The sequence below is a fragment of the Primulina tabacum genome, chromosome 6, assembly GCF_025594145.1.
Source record: "Primulina tabacum isolate GXHZ01 chromosome 6, ASM2559414v2, whole genome shotgun sequence".
In the NCBI taxonomy this organism is placed as follows: Eukaryota; Viridiplantae; Streptophyta; class Magnoliopsida; order Lamiales; family Gesneriaceae; genus Primulina; species Primulina tabacum.
Window position 1 is genome coordinate 20887352 of NC_134555.1, and position 7500 is coordinate 20894851.

Here is a 7500-nt window from a genome sequence, read left to right on the forward strand (position 1 = left end):
TTTTAGAGAGATTTGCTCTCCCCTCTCTCTAGGGAAAATGACGTGTTGCTCGTGGTGATTCTTCTGGTTTGGTTTCGTGACCTTACTGGAATATTTCTTGATGATTTTGCTCTGGTTTCTTTACTGATTAACATCTAGATTGAGGATCTCATATCATTACCTCAGTTTCTCACCCTTCGAAAGTCGATAGTTGCTTTTGGCCTCGTGATTCTACAGGGATTTGCGATTTGCAGGTACTTCGCTGCATCTTTCTGTATACTTGTTGTATCGTTCGGAGAGTGAGGTGTTGGTTTACTTTGTGCTGATGATTTGATTTAATTCATCCTTTTTGTTCTTCGCCGGTTGGTGTAAATCTCGTTTGAGCTTATCTCTGGTTATTGTTGCATGCACACCAAGTGTTTGTCACATTGCCAATATGAATGGGGATAACAGTACTGTTGTTATAGAAAGCCTACCTACTGTATGTAGCGATGAACATAATGCTGCTGGTACTGATAAAATGAGTGCTCACAATACTACTGTAAAGCAAGGCTACGTGAATGATGCAACAGCTAATGTGATGAAAGAAACCTCTGGAGTAATCAATAAGAATAACAGGGTTTCTTATGCTAGCTTGTTCAAGAACAATAGAATGGCTAATGTTGACTACAAATTGGAATTTGTAGAGACAGGCTCGGGTAAGGCAAAATGGCCACTCTAGGGGCAAATCCAGAATTGGAAAGAATTATAAGCATGCCCCTCCTCGGTCAATTTCAAAACAGACTATTGAGACAAATGTTTTCGGAGGTACGAGTCAAGGTGCTGGTACATCTTCTGAGGGGCAGAATGTGCATGACATAAAACACTCTGTCCCTACAACCCGTGAGCATAGTCAAGAGAAAGTCGTGAAAGAGGTAATTAATGATAAGGTTAAAGCACCGATGGTCAATGACAGTGATAAGTGTGATGACGGTACTTCTTATACAGATGGGTTCAAAGAAGTTTCTAACAAGAAGAAGAATAAGAAAAACAAGAAAAAGAAAAATGGCAAGTATGATACAAATCTGCAGCATGAAATAACGAAGAATAATGCGGCTTTCTACAGTGGTATGGAGGGTTCTAGCTCTTGTGATACGAAGTATATTAAACTTGAAATCAAAAATTCGGATAAGAGATTCTTTGGTAATCAAGAGAAGGGGCGGCAACCCGAAATTGCCTTTGGTTCTCAATGAATTTGGCATGTTGGAATATTAGAGGTCTACATAAATCTCTATAACAAAAGAGTGTCCAAGCTGCAATGCCCACTCATAAGTTAGATATTTTTGGGATACTTGAATCTAAACTCGATGACAAGGCTTTGCTGAATTTTCTTCGAATTCGGTGCAAAGTTATGAATTTTGTTCATAATTTTACACTTAATAAGAAGGGGAGAATTTTTCGTGTTTTGGAACCCTTTAACGACGCGATTGATTATTGATGGAGTTATTGAACAAGCGATTCATGTCACTGCTCAATGCTTGCTTACTAAAAAGATGTTCTGTATTTCTTTTGTTTACGGTTTTAATACGATTGTGCAGCGTAGAACTCTTAGGGATAACTTTAAATCTTATGGTTAAAATTGCGGGATACCTTGGCTCTTGATGGGAGACTTCAATAATGTGTTATCATCAAATGAGAAGAATGGAGGTTTGAAAATCAAGAACTATGAAACTAAAGACTTTGTTGATTGTTTAGCTATGTTGGACTTTCTTGATATTAGGGCAACGGGGTGTTACTTCACTTGGTTCAGCCCATCGGTGTGTTGTAAGTTGGATCGTGTACTTGTTAATCAAAGATGGATTGATGCGAAATTTGATGGGATAGCGAATTTCATTGCACCGGGAAGTATATCTGATCACACACTATCTGTTGTATCCTTATTTGAGAAACAAAAACAGCCAACTAAGCCGTTCAAATTCTTCAACATGTGGACACTTTGTGATGAGTTTATGAATGTGGTTTCGACCAATTGGCATTTTCACGGGCACGGCACTTCCCAGTACAAGCTGAAGCAGATGTTCTTGTCGCTTAAGAAACCGCTTCATAATCTGAACAGAAATAAATTTAGCAACATTTCGGCCAGAGCAACGGTAATGAAGATTAAATTGGAAAATTTACAAATGAATATGCTTGACAACGGGGTTATGCCTGCAGATTATGGTGAGGTCAAAAGTTGAACTGAATTCCTACTCAATGCGGAATGTATGTTCATTGCTCAAAAAGCAAAAATCAATTACTTGCAACAAGGTGATCGGTGTACTAAGTTCTTCCATGACTTGATCAAGAGGAACAACAAACGAAATGCAATTGGGACTGTAAAGCGACTTGATGGCAGTACATGCGAGGATAAGGATGAGATTGGTCAGTGTTTTGTTGAATATTATAAAGGGCTGCTTGGGAGTAAAGTGGATACATCTGATATTGATACTGCTATATTTGGTGAGGGTATGTGTGTTCTCGAGAATAATTGGGATGGACTAGTTGCTATTGTCACAACAGATGAAATTGAACTTGCTTTGCATGACATTGATGATGACAAGGCCCCTGGTTCAGATGGTTTTGGGGCGAAATTCTTTAAGAGTTCTTGGCAAATAATCAAGGATGATGTATGTCGAGCGTTTTCTGAATTCTTCATTCATGGGAGCATCCCAAAACAGTGGAACCACTCGTTAATCGCACTAGTGCCCAAGACAGACATGGCAGCCTCAGTCAAGGACTACAGACCGATATCTTGTTGCAAGGTTTTCTACAAGATTATCTCGAAAATTATTGTGAACAGATTGCGTGGAATCATGGGGGAGTTAGTTGATGGGGCATAGGCAGCGTTCTTGCATGGGAGATCTATAGTTGATAACATTCATTTGGCACTGGAATTGTTGAGGAAATATGCACGTAAGCGTGGGACACCAAGATGCACTATGAAGATTGATCTAGAAAAACCATACGACACGGTGGACTAGGGCTTCCTTGAAGCTGCCCTACTCTCTTTCAATTTCCCGGGTAGGTTTGTTGCTTGGATTATGGAATGTGTAACAACAACGTCTTACTCCATTGTGATTAATGGTCAATATCATGGGCATTTACTAGGGAAGCGTGGGCTGAGACAAGGTGACCCACTATCTCCATTACTGTTTACACTATGTCTTGAAGTACTATCTCGTATGCTCAATAGAATGGCACGTTCACAGCAATTTGGGTACCACCCCAAATGCAAGAATCTTCGGATCACTCACTTAGCATATGCTGATGAATTACTTCTGTTCTCGAATGGGGATATCCGTAGTATTTTGATGATTATGGATTGCCTTAACAGCTTTGGTGACATGGCAGGGCTGCGTATGAATGCATTGAAATCTAACATTTACTTTGCTAGCATTGATGAGTTAAGTTGCTAGGAAATTATTAATACTACGGGATTCAAGATTGGAACTCTCCCATTCAGATATCTTGGTGTCCCGCTTGCGGCATCCAAACTTCAGGCGAGTGACTATGATAACCTAGTTGATAGGATCTCAAAGAAGGTTAGTGCTTGGCCTAGACATTCTTTATCTTATGCTGGGAAGATTGAATTGATTCGATCGGTGATACAAGGCATTGAGTGTTTTTGGTTGACTATACTACCGGTTCCGTACTGCGTGATTGATATGGTGAATTCCATCTGTCAGAAATTTTTTTGGCCAACTAAGCGACCACCAATTGCTTGGTCCATGCTTTGCAAGCCAATTGCGGATGGAGGACTAGCCTTAATGTACTTAAGAGCCTGGAACTGCACGTTGATCTCGAAAACTCTGTGGAATATTCACTCGAAGAAAGATACACAATGGATTAAATGGGTGAATCATGTGTACAGCTGCCTTGGGGAGGTGTAGAATTGGACATGGAATAAAGATGTATCACCCCTCATCAAAAAGATTTTTCAAATCAGAGAGAGATCTTACGTGTTGATGGCTCGGTAGAGGCTGCTGTACATCGTCTCAACAGTTGGTTTAACTCGGGCCGAGGTCTAACCAAGGCATACGAATTATTTGTGCATGCGAAAGGAGTTTGGCCGTGGAAACCTCTACTCACAAAGAAATGTATTCTTCCGAAACATCGTTTTGTTATGTGGTTAGTAGCACATGGAAAGCTTTTGACAAGGGATAGGCTTGGATATGTAACGGACCAAAGGTGTGTGCTATGTTTAAATGCAAATGAATCTGTCAAACACCTTTTCTTCGAGTGCACATCTTCTTCGAAACTTTGGGATGCTGTTTGTGGGTGGTTTGATATGAAGAAATTGATGCGTTCCCTAGCGAGTATTCTACGTGCGTTCAGGATTAGTTACAGAGCAAACTTCTTGCTAGCAAGAATGAAGATCACAGCACTTTCGGCCACCGTATATCAGATCTGGAATCAACGAAATCGTGTGATGTTTGAGGATGAAAAGGTGAATGTGGAGGCTGCTCTCATGAAGATCAAAATCCATACTTATCGTTGTGTGCCGGAAGCCACAAATACTTTGTATAATTCGTAGTGCATTGTAAGACTGTGGATTTGCTATTAATGTTACGTTTATAGTTTCTGTCCTGGGGATGCCCAGTGTATTTGTAGACGAAACGTTTTTTTACCATCTTTAATGAAGCCATTTCATTGAAAAAAAAAGAAAAGAAAGAGCTCTCAGTCTGTCAATCCTTACTATGTCTGGACCTGGTAAGTTTCTCCGTGTTGAGTAAAATTAAGCCGCAGGCTCCACTCCTGGTGGTGCCCTTCCGTCAATTCCTTTAAGTTTCAGCCTTGTGACCATACTCCCCCGGGAACCCAAAGACTTTGATTTCTCATAAGATGCCGGCGGAGTCCTAAAAGCAACATCCGCCAATCCATGGTCGGCATCGTTTATGGTTGAGACTAGGACGGTATCTGATCGTCTTCGAGCCCCCAACTTTCGTTCTTGATTAATGAAAACATCCTTGGCAAATGCTTTCGCAGTTGTTCGTCTTTCATAAATCCAAGAATTTCACCTCTGACTATGAAATACGAATGCCCCCGACTGTCCCTGTTAATCATTACTCCGATCCCGAAGGCCAACGTAATAGGATCGAAATCCTATAATGTTATCCCATGCTAATGTATCCAGAGCGTAGGCTTGCTTTGAGCACTCTAATTTCTTCAAAGTAACAGCGCCGGAGGCACGACCCGGCCAGTTAAGGCCAGGAACGCATCGCCGGCAAAAGGGACGAGACGACCGGCGCACACAAGAGGTGGACCGGCCGGCCCAACCCAAAGTCCAACTACGAGCTTTTTAACTGCAACAACTTAAATATACGCTATTGGAGCTAGAATTACCGCGGCTGCCGGCACCAGACTTGCCCTCCAATGGATCCTTGTTAAGGGATTTGGATTGTACTCATTCCAATTACAAGACTCGTAGAGCCCGGTATTGTTAAGGGATTTGGATTGTACTCATTCCAATAAATCCTTGTTAAGGGATTTGGATTGTACTCATTCCTAATCTCGTGAACCGATCACTAGAAAAGGGTGCCGGATACATTTTCGCTGCACAAGCAGAGACCACACGTAATCCATACACATCCACCACCACTCACGTGTCGTTACGTGCACAAAGCACAAACACCCGCTCGGATCATCCATCGCTACGATCTGACGAAAAGAGGAGGAAGACTGACGAATGTTCTAAGCACATGCCCCGCCTAACACGGACTGTGGTTAACCGTCGAGCGATTGAATCGCTTGTCGAAGCTAGGGACACCCACGATGCCCCATCGCTCCCCGACCCCTGAAAGCCGAGACCATTTTAGGCTCCCGAGCATTGACGCATCCTAGATCGAGGGACTTTGATGGATTGCTTAGGTGCGGAATAATCATGGCGAGAAATCGATTAAATCCGCCCGCGACACGACGCAAGTAACTTTCTCAGCAAGGCCCCGAACCCTTGACTTAACCAACCCGAATGCCAAGGGGAAGCCTTGCCGAAGATCCGAGGGCATCATTACTTATCGAGAGTCCAGCTAGTTCGATGCCAAGCACCGACACAAGCAAGAGATATGTCAAGATTCTGGCGAATCTTCCGCATGTCTCGAAACCCACAATTTTAACCGATCGACGCTGGGTTGACGAGCATTACCGAATTTCTAGGCGAGCCTTCTCGCTCAATGCGCGCACAAACACTTGGTCTCAAGCGTGCGGGGGGCGCTACATCGAAGTTTCGATCGACCCTTGGGGGTTTTCGCGCACGACATGCAGAAACATGACCAACACAAACGGCCCAGGGACACTGAACGCCGCCGTGCAGCCGGATGGAGCGACGTCGCCGGTCGCTGGCCGGAATGACGCGCCGGGCGGCCGGCCAGGGCCGGCAGAGAAGTGGGGGCGACTGTACGCCCGAACCGAGAGCTCGGACAGCCCCATGTACAAACACCCTCACCCCTTATAATATACTTAGAAATAATTTCCGAAGTGACTGCAGTGGACATTGCTATGGTGAGGAGTCATAACAAAATTTTCCATTTTAAGTGTTTATTTTTTTAAATCCAAATACCAATCCAGCACCATAGACACATTATTTAAATATGAAAACTGGACGAAAAACAACATTGTCTCGTTAGATTCGTCATATTTGTCACCCGTGTCGGCCACCGCCGCACCTGCTCGAGTGCCATTTGCCACATTAGGATTTTATACCGAATTCAATTCCAACGCCACAGATACGTTATCAACACCATGGACACAATATTTACGTATGAAAAATCGACAGGAAACAACATTTTCTCGTGAGATTCTTCATTTCCGTCGCTCGTGTCGGCCATCGGCGCACCTGCTCGCGTGTCATAGGGCACCTTACGATTTTTATGCTGAATTCAATTCCAACGCCACAGATGCGTTATCCAAAACCATATACACATTATTTACATATGAAAACTCGATGAAAAACAAAATTGTCTCGTGAGGTTCTTCATTTTTGTCGTCCGTTTCGGCCATCGGCGCACCTGCTCGCGTGTTATTGGCCACATTAGGATTTCATGTTGAATTCAATTACAAAGCCACAAATGCCTTATCCAACACAATAGACACATTATTTACATATGGAAACTCGACGAGAAACAACATTGTCTCGTGAGATTCTTCATTTCCGTCGCCCGTGTCGGCCATCGACGCACCTGCTCGAGTGTCATTGGCCGCATTAGGAATTTTATGCCGAATTCAATTCCAACGCCACAGATGCGTTATCCAACTCCATAGACACATTATTTACATATGAAAACTCCACGAAAAACAACATTGTCTCGTGAGATTCTTCATTTCCGTTGCCCGTGTCGACCATCGGCGCACCTGCTCGCGTGTCATTCGCCACATTAGGATTTCATGGCGAATTCAATTCCAACACCACAAATGCATATTATCAAACGCCATATACACGTTATTTACATATGAAAACTCGACGAAAAAACACATTGTCTCGTAAGGTTCTTCATTTTTGTCGCCCGT